The 16,672-nt window shown below is 45.3% G+C and overlaps 1 protein-coding gene and 1 pseudogene across 10 annotated transcripts in view; both read left to right on the top strand.

The window, feature by feature from the left end:
* The first annotated feature begins 1,358 nt into the window (after positions 1 to 1,358).
* On the top strand, positions 1,359 to 2,912 carry LOC118722973 (annotated as a pseudogene).
* Positions 2,913 to 15,944: 13,032 nt separating this feature from the next.
* Positions 15,945 to 16,672, top strand: part of ST3GAL6 (ST3 beta-galactoside alpha-2,3-sialyltransferase 6) — an 82,780-nt gene continuing 82,052 nt past the window's right edge. For 4 of the 10 annotated variants that reach the window (XM_036448390.2, XM_045584025.1, XM_036448398.2 and 1 more), the window contains exon 1: positions 16,218 to 16,525. The gene's annotated coding sequence lies outside the window, so the exon portion shown is untranslated. Of the gene's footprint in view, positions 16,083 to 16,215; positions 16,526 to 16,672 lie in introns of those variants that run through there. The other 6 variants (XM_036448397.2, XM_045584026.1, XM_045584023.1 and 3 more) reach the window with 5 other exon arrangements.

A 16,672-nucleotide genomic window follows, 5' to 3' on the forward strand; every position in this document is an offset into this window, starting at 1 on the left:
GTTGCTAGCCTCCTGGGGACCCTTACAGTTGAGGAGGAAGTAACATGTTCATGCACGAGAAGAAGCATGGGCATGCTCCAGGACGAGCCAGCGCTGGTATCCTTTGCCTTGAGGGTGTTTCTCTCTCTTCTTCAGGGAGAAACTTGGGGGAGGGTTTCAGTAGAACAATCATCAGCTTCCCAGGTAGGTTTTTAATATCTGGATGCATCAAAATGAGCATGTAGGGGAGTTTGGGGTTGTTCTTTGGTCAGCATTACTGCTTCACTTCTATCTTGCTTTTATCTTACTTTTATCTTGGGTCCATCTTACTCTAATTGATTTTTATTATTTGTCCCCTTAATTCATCCATCCTTGGGTTTGGCTGTTCCAAGTCCCCATCATCTACCTGAATACAGCGACCTAACTGGCTTCGTCATTTCCCCCCCTTGTCGCTCACATTCCTTTGTGTCCTGCCAGACTGTTTTAAGGACGAAGCCACATCTCCAGGCATCCCACCTTCACCCGGTGGTGTTCCCCAGCTGGAAGAGGGAAAGGGAGAGCCCTCATTTATCTCTTGAAGAGATCAGGAAAACGTGTCATTGGCAAGAACTGTGTGGCTGTCCACCCCCAACCTGATCAGTGACAAAGGCCGTGCTTACCATGTTGGCTCAAAGCAATCCTGAGTTATAACCCTGGAGCTGGGGCAAGAGCAGCCTCCCTTAAAGTGTATGCCCACCGATTCCTGAAAATACTCAGGTTTCTTCTAACAAAGGTAAAGGGGAACGTGGATGTGAGACAGACCACCCATGAAGAAGGCAGTGTGTTTTGACAGGCAGTGGTGCTCAGAGATGAGCCATATCATCCTAAAAAAAAAAAAAAAAGGAAATCCTTATTACTCACAAGTTCATTCAAATATTGAGAGGAATGTCGTTTTGTCATTTCCACTTGGGCCTGGATATTTTCCAGGCAGCAGTAAAGTAAGTCTATTGTCTTTTGTTGTTGTCAAATGCCCAAGCACAGTATTCACACACAGCTGTTGTGTAGCTCCTAAGCCTTTTCACCCCCAGCTGAATTCCCCCAGCCTCCTCAGCCACCTGCACCAGGCCTTCTCCTTCGCATCCCTCCTCTTTCCTCAACCAGCCACAAAAAACTCTGTTTTCAAGACCTCGCTCTGCAAAGCATCTTCCCGGGCCATGAGGTCCTGCATGCTGTGTGTGCAGGCCTCCTACTGTCCTCCTCGGCTCAACAGCTACGGTACTCTCCGTGCCAGTCATCGTGCCAAAGGCTTTACCAAGAGTCTCATTTAATCTTCACAAGAACCTAATAGATTCTGCCTTTAAAAAATTAAAATTAAAGAAAAAGAGGCCGCCCTGGCTCCCATCTGCAGCTGCCACTGCCTGTGTGCCCACCATGGCCCTGCTGCACCCCAGCCTTGACCTACCTGTCCTGGCCCCCCGAAGCCTTCCACTCAGGCCTCACAAGGGTGGCTTCTGCCCCAGCCAGCTCCTGGTGGGCCTATGTGGGGAGATGGGTGCCCCAGATCCCATCCTGGGAGTCACCAAAGCCTTTCCAAGAGACACCAACAGTGAAAAGATGAATCTGGGAGTTGGCACCTTCGGGGATGATTATGGAAAGCCTTATGTGCTCCCTAGTATCTGGAAGGCAGAGGCCAGATTGCTGCAAAAATCCTGGAACACCTGCCATCGGGGGACTGGCCGAGTTTTGCAAGGCGTCTGCAGAGCTGGCCCTGGGTGAGAACAGCGAAGTGCTGAAAAGCGGCCGGTGGGTCACTGAGCAGACCATGTCTGGAACCGGGCCTTAAGGTTCAGAGCCAGTTTCCTGCAAAGATTTTCCAAGTTCAGCCAAGATGTCTTTCTGCCCAAACCGATCTGGGGGAGTCACATGCCCATCTCCAGGGACGCTGGCCTGCAGCTGCAGGGCGATGGCTGTTGGGACCCCCAGACGTGCGGCTCTGACTTCACGGGCGCCACGGAGGACATTTCCAAAATGCCACACAGCCCAGCGTTCTCCCCCTGCACACCTCTGCCCACACCCCACGTGGTGGACCCTCGCCCCAAGCAGTGGAAGGAGATAGCCTCTGCGGTGAAGAAAAGCAATCTCGTTACGTCCTTTGACGTGGCATACCCAGGCTTTGCCAGCGGCGATGGAAACAAGGATGGCAGGGCTGTGCGCCACTTCATCTAAAGGGGTATCAATGTCTGCCTCGGCCAGTTCTGTGCCGAGAACAGGGGCCTATGCAGTGAGCCTTCACTGCGGTCTGCAAAGATGCCCGTGAGGCCAAACAGGTGGAGTCACAGTTGAAGATCTTGATTCTCCCCATGTGTGTTCCAACCCTCCTGTCCACGGGCCGGATCACCTCCACCTTCTGAAAAAGCCCCGATCTGGGTCTGCGAAAGCCATGGTTGCAAGAAGTGAAAGGCGTGGCAGACCCCAACGTTAGCATGCGGGCCCAGCTGGTCTCCAACCTCAGAAGGAGGGCTCCTCCCACATCACCCACCAGATTGGCATGACGGAAGCCCGAGCAGGTGAGCAGGTGCAGCGGCTGACCAATGAGTTCTCCGTCTACGTGACAATGGACGGCCGCATCTTCGTGGCAGGGGAGGTCCCCTCCGGCAATGCTTGCTATAGTGCTTGCCATTCACCAGGTCACCGGGTAATTTCCCTGATGAGAGGAAGCAGAGGCCACCTCCCTGCCGACCTCTGCTGCTGGGAGGTGCACACGGAGGAAGAGGGAGGGTGCATAGTGGTGGGCAGATCATTTCTCTCCACCACAGCACCTAACCTCAGCATTGGAATGGTTTCTCAGCAAAAGGACGTGTAAGGAAGTAGGCAGAGGCATCTGTGGCTGGTGCAGAGAACTTTGTGGCTCTCTAAACCAAAATCTTCCTCATCTGTGTATCTCCAGCCAAACACCTGTCAACCACACCATGGCAATGTTCCAGAAGCTTTAACCGAAGCATCTGATGGTGTCGATGATACGCCTTCGAGCCTCTGTGAGAGACCTGGTTCTAGCAATGATGGCCAGCCTTACATTTGTGCTCCCGATTGAGCTGCCTAACCACATTACAGAAATCGTGCTTTGTAAAAGCCAGCGCAGCTGCTGCCACTGCAACTAGGAACACACCAAGATCCTGTTTCAGATCTTACTTACCAGTAAGAATAAAAGAAAGAAGGCTCTCCTGCTTGTACTTACTTGTGGGCATGTTAATGTTCCCTTCTCTTCTATCAGCACTGTGCTTTTCCATAGGCACAAAGGTCTATAACCAGCCTGGATTTCACCCTCTTCTACTGCTTGATTGACCGTCAACCCCACCCTGGAACACTTACTCATCTGAAGAAGGAAGAGCATAATTTATTGCTCACCCCACACTCTCACCTTTCTCAACAAAGAATAGCAGAGAATGGTTAACAGGTTATTGCAACATCCTCTTCAGGGATTGCTTGTCTCCCACCAGGATGTTGCCTCAGCCCAGCTGGACCTTGTACCTTAGTGCAGTGTTGTTGTGTAGCCATTCAACCGCTAGCAGGGTCACCTAAGACCATCGGAAAACACAGATATTTACATTACAATTCATAACAGTAACAAACTTACAGTTATTAAGTAGCAACAAAAATAATTTTATGGTTGGGGGTCACTACAACATGAGGAACTGTATTAAAGGGTCTCGGCATTAGAAAGTGTAGGAAGAGGTTATAGGGTTAAGCCTCAGACTGACGTGCTGGCAAAGTCGCCAACAAGTCCTGGCTTGAAGGGCACAGCCCTCTAAGCATAATTAACCTTGATCTCGTGACTGCTCCCTAGATCTTGGCTGGGTAGCTAGTGGGCTGTGGAAGGGGCAGCAAGTGCTGTCAAAACAAGTGAAACTTATAAGAACATTGCAAACTACCTTGTTTGCCCCTGACTATTAAGTAAACCATCAGCTTGCAGTCTGGATCTGTTCTGTGTCCTCAGCCAGGCACAGAAGATCTACCTAGACCCAACTTTTTCTCTTTGTCTATCATTTCTCCATCCTTCGTAGCCCCACTCAGGCTCACCGAACCCTTGACTGCTGGCACGGCACAAGAAAGGTTGAGAACCACTGGATTAGGCAATTTGGTAAGGTCACACAGGGACTAAATGATGAGGCCAGGATTCAAAACCAGGTGATTAGACTCCAGAGTCCTGGCTCATAAGCACAACACTCTTTAGAGCTCTTATCTGCCCCCGATTCTGAGGTCTCCTTGCCTAGTGCCTGGCACATGGTGAATTCCTCACAAATGTTTAAGTGAATGAATAATTGGTGCTCATTCTCTTCTCCTCCACTTTTCTTCTTTTTCTTCTCTTCTTCTTCTTCTTCTTCTTCTGCTTCTGCTTCTGCTTCTGCTTCTGCTTCTGCTTCTGCTTCTTTTTAAAGAACACTTTATTGATTTCTAGAGGAGAGGAAGGGAGAGGGAGAGAGAAACATTGATGTGAGAGGAGAACATTGATTGGCTGCCTCCTGCATGGCCCCTATTGGGGATCCAGCCCACAACCCTGGCATGTGTCCTGACTGGGAATAAAACCTGCAACCTTTTGGTATATGGAACAACACTCCAACCGAGTCGTAAAATCAAAGTATAAATTAATTTTTAAGGGCAGTGAGAAGAGCATAATTTGTACTAGAAAAAAAATAAAATGTGAATATAATAGAAAATTAGTTTAAAAACTTTTAAAAAGAATTAAAGACATAAATGAATCATTTTATCAAAATTCATAAAATTTTGAATCAAGTTTTATCTGTTCTGTTCAGTTAAATTTTTTTCACGGTGTATGTCAGAGTCAATTGAGAGATTTTCTATCAAAAGCATTAGATCCCTCTCCTTGTGTCAAATGAATGTATGGTTAAGGGCTTTGGACCTGCCCAGATCCAAGTTTGAATGTGATTTTGTTATCTCTTTATTTATTTTTTTAAAAATATTTTATTGATTTTTTACAGAGAGGAAGAGAGAGGGATAAAGAGTTAGAATTATCGATCAGCCGCCTCTTGCACACCCTCCACTGGGGATGTGCCCGCAACTAAGATACATGCCCTTGACTGGAATCGAACCCAGGACCTTTCAGTCCAACGGTCTATCCACTGAGCCAAACTGGTTTCGGCATGATTTTGTTATCTCGGCATGATTTGTTATCTCTTTAAATCTCCATTTTATCTTAATAATATTTAATTCTCAGGTTTGTTACTATTATATGTGAGAATAATTACAAAACCCTTCCTCAATGCTCAGCAAACTTTATTTTATTTCTGCTACACCTGACCTTCCACATCTGTCTAGGGCTTTTATTCATTTGGGGCTGCCACACTCTGCCTTGTTAGATCCCTGTTAGTAAGCATTTGTCCTAAACCTCTTTATGTTTCCCCATTGGACCCCTGCTGTTAATTATCAATCCCTCCTTCATCTCAAGATGGAACCCAAGGGGGCTTGCCTGGGGTGGGAGTGGCTGGGGGTAGGGGAAAAGTCAAGCAGGGGGAGGGGAGGAAGGAGACATATGTAAAACTTTAGACAATAAATAAATATATATTTATTTATATATATTAATATATATATATATATATATATATATATATATTTTTTTTTTTTTTTTTATTTTATTTTATTTTATTTTTTTTTTAAAGAAGGAACCCAAGCTTTGGTGTTCTGTTGGCTCATGCCTTTTTCGTCACAGGGGAAAGCATACATAGACCAGATCCTTAGATGAGAACTTACCCTATGTCACTTTAGTTTTCAAAGCCTAGACTGATGAAGGCAGGGAAGGTGAAGTCCGCTACTGTCTTTGTGTTGGGGGGTAGGGTGCAGGGAAGCAGGCTGTTCTAGAGAGAAAGGGAAGGAAGTCTGAGTGGAGTTTGGGAGATTTGCCCAAGAATGTGAAGTGGAAGAGTGAGTCATGGGTCCTCAGCTATTATCACAGAGAGCAGTTCTAGGTCTGGGATGTCTGATGCGGTGGCTCAGGGAACCTGGGCCTGGGATGGGCTGAGTGAATGCTATGTGGGAGGGAAGCACAGGTGAAATGGAGATGAAAGGCTCAACAGTTGAAGTTTGAGGACTCTTTTTCGGGACACTTAGTTATTAGAAGATAAGCTCCAGGAGAGCAAGAATTTTTGTCTGTTTTCTCACTGTTACACTTTTCCTAGCACCTACAACAGTGCCTGGCATATAGAAAGTACTTAGTACACACACTGAGTGGCCAGATTATTATGATCTCTGAACGCAAACCAGAAATGCTTCTGATACTTAGGATTTAGAACTGGGTTAGGAAACATTTGTTACAGTTGCTAGAGGCTTTCACTATAATTCACTAGATAAGAGGTTTTTGCAGGACAATAGGTAGAAATTGGGTTAAGTTGTAAAATAGCAATTTTGTCATATGGACACTGTTTTTTAAAACCCTAGACTTATTCATCTACTCTTTCAGAAATTCCGACTTATGCTGATTGCCAACCTATGGGACAAGTGAAACTCAACCTGAAGCTATTAAGATGGCTTTATCAACTCTTAAAATGTGCCAACCCAGGTGGCAATTCAGTCTCTCTTCTGAATGGGACATGGTATCTGTCTCTTGCTTGCCTGTTGTACCCTTCACAAGACCTGAATTTAGGAGTTGTCAGAGTAGTTGCAATTCTTTTTTCAGGTAAGGACAGCCTATAACAACACTCTTGAGTGATTCATAAACATACTAACAAATGGCATTAGCCCATTTTATTTCCTAGGCATTGTATCTGGATATGTCTCCCAGCTTTCCATGTACCATGAGACAGCTTTCTAAAATGCCTTTGTTTGATTCTGTGTGCCTGAAAAACTGTTCTCTGATGGTTACCTGCAATGGCACCTTGTGTGAAAAGTAAACGTATTGCTATTGGAAAAAAAAAAAAAAAAAAAAAAAAAAGACAGATTTCAAAAAGTAGTCAGAGCTAGAAATGTAAGACTCCCAAGTCCCTCTATGGAAGTGGTGAGTGGAGAGATCTCAGATATAGTATGTGTGGGGGTGAGGGGGGGTGAGGGGAGGGAGCTGAACTGTAAGGGGTTTGCACATTTTTTGAAGCAATGTACAAATGAATTTGTGGATCATCTTGGAATTAAGTAAACTTTAGGGACAACTTTCAAATATTTGGTATTGGAGTTTTACTGTTTTCCAGCCTGTGGATTAGAATGTTGTATGAGAAATTAGATTCTCCGTGGCAGGACTCAGTTCTCAGGGCCCAGGAAAGTCTATGGTATTAAGCTTTTTAATCTATACCCAATAAAGCTCTTAAAAGTTACACAAAATTTTGTGAACCCCAAGTCTTGGTTAAATTGATTTGTCATGTGATAGCCACAGAGGCATACAGTTAAATCCTGCCTACCCCTTCCCGCTCTCCAAGCAAAAACAAAATTACACTTGCTTCTTTTTAGTCCCGTAGGCAGGGATTCAGAAGGATCTCAGTTTTATGAAATTATACTAACCTGATGATGAAGACAAAGGTTATCAGTATTTACTTTATATAACCTTTGAAGCACTGCAGATAGCTGCTTGGATGGTTAGTATATTGTCATCAATGTGCAAGATTTGGAAAATCTGCTGCCAATATGGCATTCTGACCACAGAATATAAATTAATTAACTAAAAGGTTATAAAATGATATTGTAAAAACAAAAATTGTAGTAAAACAGATTACTAGTTTAAACCACTGGGAAACATTAGTGAGCTTTAACTCTTTGTTTTATGTCTACTTCAGCTCTTCTTAAGAGCTTCCTGCATCTATAGCTCTTCACTGGCTCTCTTGCGTTCATGGTGTCCTGCGGTGTAATAAGCTCTTCCTGATGAGGAAGATGAATGAAGACTTGAAGTGCTGAGTTTGCTCTGGGAAGGCTGCTGAAGATGCCTTCTCTGTGATGATCCTGATGCCATTTCACTGCTTCTGAGGCTATCATTTCCCTAAAAATGGGACATCTATCCCCCAAAGCGAGTCCAGGTGTAAAAGAGAGAGCTGAGACGGGGAGGCGAAATGATGACTGGGGTCCTGAAGAAATGTTTCAGGAATCCACATTCTATTGTATATATCCCTAGAGAAAACATTCTGGTTTGGGGGAACCAGAATGGGAACAAAGGGGCCTGGAATTGACTGCAATTCCATCCCAGTCACTAACTTGATAACCATGTACAAAAGGCTAAATTAAGTTTCCAAAGAATTCCCATTTCATTTATCATGGTTGTGTTTGCCCAAAAAGTCACACCCTAGCAATAATACTCATTGATTTTCTCACATCCTTCATCTCTTGAGTGAGATGAAGGCATCATGGCCTGGTGTGAAAACAGGGCTTTGTTGTGTATTCTGGGTTCTAATCCCAGCACTGAAATATAATAGTTCTAAGCCCTTGGACAAATTATGCAATTTCCCTGAGTCTTTAATTCCTCATCTGGAAAATGGGGATAATGATATTTAGCTCATAGGGGTGCTGTGTCTAATAAATATAACCTATATAAAATCAATTAGCGTCTGGCAGGAGTATCCTATATAATAAAAACTTAATATGCAAATTGTCCCCTCGGGTGGTCCTTCAACCAGGAAATGAAATTCAACTGCTTGCTATGACAGGAGAGATGGTGGAGCAGGTGAAGGGCCAGCACCAGGCCAAGGCAGGGTGCCAGGTGGCGCTGTGGGGCTGTGAGGCTGGTGGTGCCAGCTGGGGCTTCAAGGTTGGGGGTGTGAGCTGGGGCCCAATTTCTACAGACCACTAAGAGGGAACCCACCCATGCACAAATTCGTGCACTGAGCCTCTAGTCTATAATAATAAAAGCACAATATGCCAATTAGACTGGATAGCCAATGTCATTCTGGATGTCCTTCTGGATGAAGCCACCACAGTGGGGACCAAGGCAGAGGCAGTTAGGGGCGATCAGGCAGGCAGGAAAGAGGTTAGGGGCAATCAGGCAGGCAAGCAGGCAGGTAAGCAGTTAGGAGCCAGCAGTTCCAGAATGCAAGAGGGATGTCTGACTCCTGGTTTAGGCCCAATCTCACAGGGATCCCGTAGGGTGCAGGCTGGCAGGCTGGGCTGAGGAACCCCCATCTCCCCCCACCCTTCCCCTGAGCATGAGTTTTGTGCACCAGGCCTCTACTCTTCTACACTAATAAAAGAGAAAGATGTATGTCGAGACTGGTTTGGCTCAGTGGTAGAGTGTCAGTCTGTGGACTGAAAGGTCCCAGGTTTGATTCCGGTCAAGGACATGTACATTGGTTCCAGGCACATCCCCAGTAGGGGGTGTGTAAGAGGCAGCTGGTCGATGTTTCTCTCTCATCGATGTTTCTAGCTCTCTATCTCTCTCCCTTCCTTTCTGTAAAATATCAATAAAATATATTTAAAAAAAAAAAAAGAGAGAGAGAGAAAGATGTAAATTGACCATACCTCCTTGACACCCACCAGCCAATGAAGAGTAAGTATGCAAATTAACCCAACAAAGATGGCAGGTTAATTTGCATATACAGGCACAGAGTGAAGATTGAAAGCTCTGCTCAAGCGAAGACTGAAGACTGAAGGTTCCGCTGTGGCCAGAGCCCAGCCTGAAGGTTGAAGGCTTGGCTCCACTGAAGGCTGAAGGCTTGACTCTACTACAGCAGGAGCCAAGCCGGAAAGCTGAAGGCTTGGCTCTGCTGTGGCCCAAGTCCTGGGTGCCATCCATTCCCAGCAGCCAGGGGAAGGGAGGCCTATTGCATGAATCTTCATGCAATGGGCCTCTAGTATAATAATAAAAGCATAATATGCAAATTTATCAAACAACAGAACAACCCCCCTGATGACTTTCCAGTCCACCACACTATGACACACACTGGTGCCAGGCCAGCCAAGGCGGGTATGATGCAATTGGTTTGGGGGCCCCGCCTTCGCCTCACAATCACCCCACAGAGAGAGGCCCAGGCTTCCAACTGGCAGGGCAGTCAACTGAGAGGGAAAGAGGAGGGGTTATGGCGAACTCAGGCAGTGCCAGGCCAGGCTGGGGGAAGTCCAGGTCCCGGGTGCCAGTAGCTGGAGGGAAGCCTGTGCCAGCAGCCGGTGGAAGGAGATCTACCCTTGCATGAATTTCATGTATCAGGCCTCTAGTAATTAATATGAGCTTACATTTAAGTGTATCCAGTGGCCTCTACATTGCCTTTCTTTTCCCCTATTCTCTTGGTGCCCCTCTGTTTATCTTCAGGTATAATGGCAAAAGGAAAGGACAGGTTCCTAGGTATGCACCAGCAGTGGATCCTGGTGGGCTCTCCAGAACCAAGTTTGTATCCCAATGTCTCTTGGCTCAACAAGTCAATCTCTCATAAATACCTATTGGTGATGTGAAGTTTGGCAGTGGGGGATTTCCTTTCATTCTGAGGTTGAGCACAGTAGAAACCAAAACCACTGTCACTGTATCAAGGCTCGGATGAAGATGGTGCACAACCAGCCCTTTACAACATAGCTTTTGCCACGCCTTCTCAGGAAACCCACGGACCTCCCACTCCCCTACAGGCTCAATTGGGTATATCTCTGAGCAATCCATGTGAAAATTCCTAACACCTAAAATGTTTTAAAAATCCTTTTTGACAGTTACAAATAAGTAGGTGCTTTTTGTGGAAATAAAACATTCAGAAATGTATAATTTTCACTCTCCCCTGAGTGCATTCTCTAGAAGTGGCTAAATTCAACAACGGTGTATGTTCCTTCAGATATGGTCTGTTTGTGTGCTAACGTAAGCTTCATTATAACTATCATGATTGTTTCTATTATATTTACAGGTAACAGGATTACTAGGCAACCTGTTTTACCATAGCATTCTGTTTAATTTAATAGTATGTTGGACATTATTCCAAGTCATTAGGAATAGAACTAAACAGAATTCTATGGTATATGTGTACTCTATAATCCCAACCCTTTACTGGATTACATTTAGATTCAGTTTACCTTTAGATTAGAAGCAATATCTAAATGGTAGTTCTTATATACAATTTTGTATAATTGTGCAAGGAAATTGTTACAGAAGTTTCTTTTGGAGGCGTTTCTGTATCAAAGTACATAAATGTTTAAAGTTGTAATTGCTAAAATATCCTCCAAAAATGCTGCACCAATATATACTCCGATCAACGGCACAGGAAAGTACCTGTATCTCCACAATGAGATTAAAGTTTTCATTTTTTATTTTTAGAGAGATAGGAAGAGAGAGGAACTTTGATATGTTGTTCCACTTTTATGGATTCTTGTATGTTTCCTGACTGGAGATCTAACCCACAACCTTGACATATGGCGATGACGCTCTAACCAACTGAGCTACCCGCCAGGGCCACAATTCATTTTAATAATCATAATTTTTACCAATAAGTGCAAGTTATACATAATTTTAAATGTGATTAGTGAAGCAAACACTCTTCAAATCCACTAGAATGAAAATTCCATGGAGGCAAGAATCATTATCTGTTTTCTTCCTTTACTGCTGCATATGTATTTAGAACAGTGCCTAAAACAGAGTAGGTATACATATATGTTTAATTAAATAATATTTATATTATTTTTCTCTTCAGAGAGCTGCTTGTCCATGTAGTTGGCCTATTTTTCTATTTTCTATTACATTCTATATTATTTCCCCCAAAGAGCTCTTGGTTTAATTTTCATATTATTATGAAAATTAATAATTTGCCATGTGTTGCAAATACTTTTTTCCAGCTTGTCTTTTTATTTCTTGGTGTGTTTTGTCCCTTAGAAACTCAATTTTATGAAGTAAAATGTTTTACCTTTTTCTTCAAGCTTCTTTCACACCTTTTTTTTTCCCCCACTGCAAAATAAAAACAAGATTCATGTAGATTTTCTTGTTATTCTTTCAATGTTGCTGTAAGATTTTTAGTTTGTTTTGTCTTTACCCGGTATTTCTATCTTGATCTTTCTTGACTGGAAAAAATGCATTATATAAGATGATGAGCATGCAGATAGAGAATCACCACGTTAGAGTTCAAAGTGTTGCCAAAACACCAGTGCATTTTCATTTTCATTTTATTTTATTTTCCCAAACACATCTTTAAAAAAAAAAAAAAACTTACAAAAGTTATTCATGGACACTATAAAAAGCTCAAGTTATTGGAAATACTTAGAGTAAACAGCAAAAGTCCTTCATCACTTCCTCTCTGTCCCTAAAATTCCACTTTCTAGAAGAAATATCTGTCAACATTTTGGTGTGTAGCTTTCAGAAACTTTTCTTATATTTTCACAAATATATCCACACATATCACTGGTTCTTTATTTTTCTGCTTGATCTACATGAGTCACACAGTAAATATTTCCTAAATGTAGAACTTCTAAAACCAATATACAGTAGTTATCATCCCAATATATGTATATGTACATGTATAATAGCTTTGCAATAGCTGCATTCAGTAGTAGGGTATACCATAATCAGTCACTGTATTCCTGTGCACTGTTTTCCTGTTTTTTTGTATTTGTTTTTGTTTTTTAGAATTCCAAGTGTGGGGGTCCAGAATGAGTCACCCCAAGATGTTTCTTTGTGGTATGCAGAATGTACTGAGCTAAGGCAGTGTTTCCCAAACTTTTGACATATGTGTACCCTTTTTATAATTTTCGTAACGCTGAGAACGTAGAATTAGGTGCAGCTAAGCACAGTGCAGTGCATATCCCCACCAAACTCTTCCCATACCCCTGGGGGTATGCATACCACACTTTGGGAAACACTGAGCTAAGGGCAACTTTTAGCAGAAGGCTCAAGAGAGAATTCAGTCCCCCTCCCCCCTACTCCACGTGTCAAACACAAGGCCCGAGGGCCAAATCCGTCCCGCCAGACCTTGCAATGTGGCCCGCACCGCGCTGTCATCACTGCACTCCGCTGCGTTTCCATCACAATGACAGTTTATGACTGTTCAGTAAACCATTCGGCCCGCGATTTAGGCTGGATTTTAGATTTTGGCCCCTTCTCTGATTGAGTTCGACACCCCTACGGCCTACTCCCTAGAAGAATTTGAACTAAAGGCCATAAGAGATTATCAGATATAACTTTTTTTTAACCTAGCTATAGGGCAGGGTAAACTTCTATGTACTAAAGTTCTGCTCTTCTTATTTTTTTTTAATGTGATTTTACTGGTTTTAGAAAGAGAGGAAAGGAGAAAGAGAGGAATATCAATCAGCTGCCTCCTTCACTGGGGATCTCCACAACCCAGGCATGTGCCCTGACCAGGAATGGAACCAGAGACCTCGTGGTGCTGCGTGGGACAACGCCCAACCAGCTGAGCCATAGCAGCCAGGACAAGGCCTGCTTTCCAAATTCCCAAGGCATCTCACCCCACCCCTCGCTCAGGATGTCTTATATACCGACGTGCCCTTTGTATCTCTGAACCTTTCCTGCATGTGGGGTCTTTGACTCTCTCGTGGACATGGGCTTCCCATACAGATGTATGTATTAAATTTGTTTATTTTCTTTTGCTAGTCTTTCTCATATCTATTTGGTTATTAGGCCGGGAAGAACCTTGAGGGTAGAGGACAGTTTGTTCCTCCCCACATAAGCAATGCTGCTGTGACCATCCCTATGTCTATCTTTGTGTTTATATGTAATCATTTCTACAGGGTGGAGTCCTAGAAAAGCAAGCTGCTGGTGTGAAGGATACAAGCATTCGTAGCAGACTGGAGTTTGGAAGATGTAAAGAAGCTTTTGTACCGCTTACAGCTCACCGTGGTGACTCCGCTTTGCACTCTGCTTCAGGAGCACGGTGGAAAGAGTGTTCTTTAAAAGTGTGCATTTATGAACATGAAAAATAAATTAGGAAATTGTTGGAGTGGAGATTCACATAGGCTTTACCCAGAAATTCACTTTTAGAGATCTATCCTCTAAAAACACTCACATGAAGTATACTCCCAACAGTATAGCTCTCTGCAAACCACCTAAGGAGACTAAGATGTTAGCTAATGTGGTACTTACAGAAATGGGCTGAATAAAGTTATCTGTAATGCTTTGATGGAATTGTCCATCACAGTTCTGGAGTAGAAATTAGGAGAGCTTGGACTGGGGTCCAGGCTTTTAACACTGCTCATGACTGAATGAGGGAATGAGCAAGCTGCTCCAAGACAGGGCAGTTTTATAGACTGACCCCTTCCCAGCTCCCGAGGAACCCCCATCAGTGTGTGTGTGTTTTGTACAGGGAATTGCTAAGATATTTCCTGTTTTTCCCTTCCTTGTCCTCTTTCCTACCTTGCTTCTCGGCATGAAGTCAAACTGTCTTCAAAGGAAGCAAGTTAAGGAAACTTAATTAAGGTTCTGAAATTCAAACCCAAAAGAACCTTGTAAATTTGATAGCCATCACCAAGTTGTTCTCTAAAAAGGATGTACCACTTTACACTTCCTTGACACCTTGGACAAAACTCATTAATCTCGTTAATCTTGTTAGGTTTTGTCAATCTGATTTCTCATTGTTGTTTACATTTTCCTAAATAGTGTTATAAAAAGACACTAAAATCTTTGTGCATATTTGTGCACTATTTTATTTCTTTTGTGAATTGCCTACTTTATAGACTAGGGTCTTATTTTTAAATAGTCATTTTAAAAAAACTGGTCTATAGGAATCCTTTATATATTCTGGATATTAACCCTCTTGAATAATATGCTGCAATTATTTTCTTTCATTTGTCTTAATTATGGCTTCCATCAAAGACATATTTTACACAGTCATGTGCTGAGGACTTACTGATCTCTAGTCCCACCCTCCCACCACGCTTCCAGCCCCTGGAAGGAGAGAAAATGCAGCCCCTGAGATGAGGCTGCTAACACCAGTGAAGCCAGGACAGGACGAATAGAATATGGAGATACTATTATTGACAAAGTTTCAAGTAAGCTTCCTGGGAAACCTGAATTCTTTTTTCACGCACTCATAATTCAGTACTGGGGAAATCAACAGGATGGTTATTTACATATGCAAATACATAGCTGAGTCCCAGGCCTGGGAGCAGGGAAGGGCGCAGTGCCGCCAAAAGCCTGGCGCCACCAGCCTGTGCGCTGCCCTCCCCGCTGGGCCTAGAGACCAAGAGACCTGGCGGAGCCCCTCCGGAGCTGCAGGGAAGTTCCTCCTGCTCCGCGGTATTTACTCTGATGATCACTGAGGATACTGAGGAATTCAGGAGAAGCCAAAAGAGCAAAGTAGCCTCAAGAAACACAGGCCCAGAAGGACAAATCGCCTGAATGTTTTTCACTGCCCTGATGTCTCCGGAGCCACCTCTAAGATGACAATATCTGTGTGTTACTTCAAAGGCAACTTCTAGAAAGGAAAAGGTCTAGGAGGGACTTTCTGAAAGCTCCCAGTTTTGTTGTTTTTTTTTGGGGGGGAGGTTGTTTATTTGTTTTGTTTTTAACTAAAACGAAGACAATACCAAGTGCTGCCTCCTGGGACCGTTGTTAAAACACAGACCGACTTGGTTTCAGCTCGTGACAGGGTGCCCGCTTTGAATCACCCCCAAGCCCAAGCCTCTTCTCCACAGTGTCATCCGATAACATGTGATTATGATGCTCAGCGTCCAAAGGCTGGGGTTATTAATTGAATGCTGTTAGACAATGAATTATCTCACACACTGAAATTAAAAAAAATATTCAGAGCGATCCAAGGATGAGGACATTATATGTTTTTCTCAAGGGAGAGCTTCTTGTGAAAATGCACGACCCACCTTCGTCGTTCTTCTCCCTAAAATAACATCTCCGAAAGATTAAAAAAAAAAAAAAAAAAAAGCACTAAGGTTTGCCCTTGAAGATCAGAGTCCGTGAATTCTCAGCTCCCCAACACCCGTCCCTGTGGGCCAGGGGCCGGCCGCCCGGGGTCACAGCAGCCTCGGCGAGCGCCCGGCCAGTGTGTTTACTCCGCCGCTGCCGGCGCGGGGAAGGGGCGGGGGCCCGGCTGCCCCTCTCCGTCTACCGGGCAGTTTTCCAAACAAACCACCGGGCGGCATGGGAGTGTCTTCTTGGCGGTGGAACTAGATCCTCTCCCCCTGTCCTGAAGCCACCCACCCGGCCTCCTCCCCGCGGTGATTTTCGGTGCGGAACGCCCTGCGAGGGCGCGCGGCGGTGGCGCCCGGCCCGAAAGGTAGGGGCTCGGCTGCGCGCATGCCTAGCCGTCCCGGGACCCGGAGCCCCTTGGCCTCTCCCACCGGGGGGGCACCTTCCTCTGCCAACTTGGGGGCGGCCGAGGCCACCGCCCCTCCGGCGCCAACGCCGAGCGGGAGGAGCTTCCCCGTAGTCGCCGGGCAGCTGGACCCGGGCGCGGAGGGCAGCGCACCGGCCTGGGTGCCCGGCCTGCGGGCGGCACTGCGCCCTCCCTGCTCCCCGGCCCGGTCCCGGGGATCCAGTGGTGCCCACGCCGCCCCTCACCCACGCCGCCTTTCCCCGGTGTCCGCGGCCCGATGCTGCGGGCGCCGCGGGAGAGGCACAGCCGGCGCGGAGCCAGCGGCGGCGGCCGAGTGAGCGCGGCGGGACCCGGGCCGCGGAGCCCCGTGCGGTGTTGCGGTCTTCGCGCCTGGGACTCGGCGGGTAACTATCCCGGGCTGCTCGCGGTGGGTGTGCATTGCGGGGTGAGGGAGGGTCGGGGTGCTGGTCGGGGTGCCCAGATCCCCAGGTTTTACCGCCTCTGAAGCGGAGGGTCGGGGGTGGGGGCCACGCTGAGCCGACTGCTCCTCT

The sequence above is a fragment of the Pipistrellus kuhlii genome, unplaced genomic scaffold (assembly GCF_014108245.1).
Source record: "Pipistrellus kuhlii isolate mPipKuh1 unplaced genomic scaffold, mPipKuh1.p scaffold_m20_p_2, whole genome shotgun sequence".
In the NCBI taxonomy this organism is placed as follows: Eukaryota; Metazoa; Chordata; class Mammalia; order Chiroptera; family Vespertilionidae; genus Pipistrellus; species Pipistrellus kuhlii.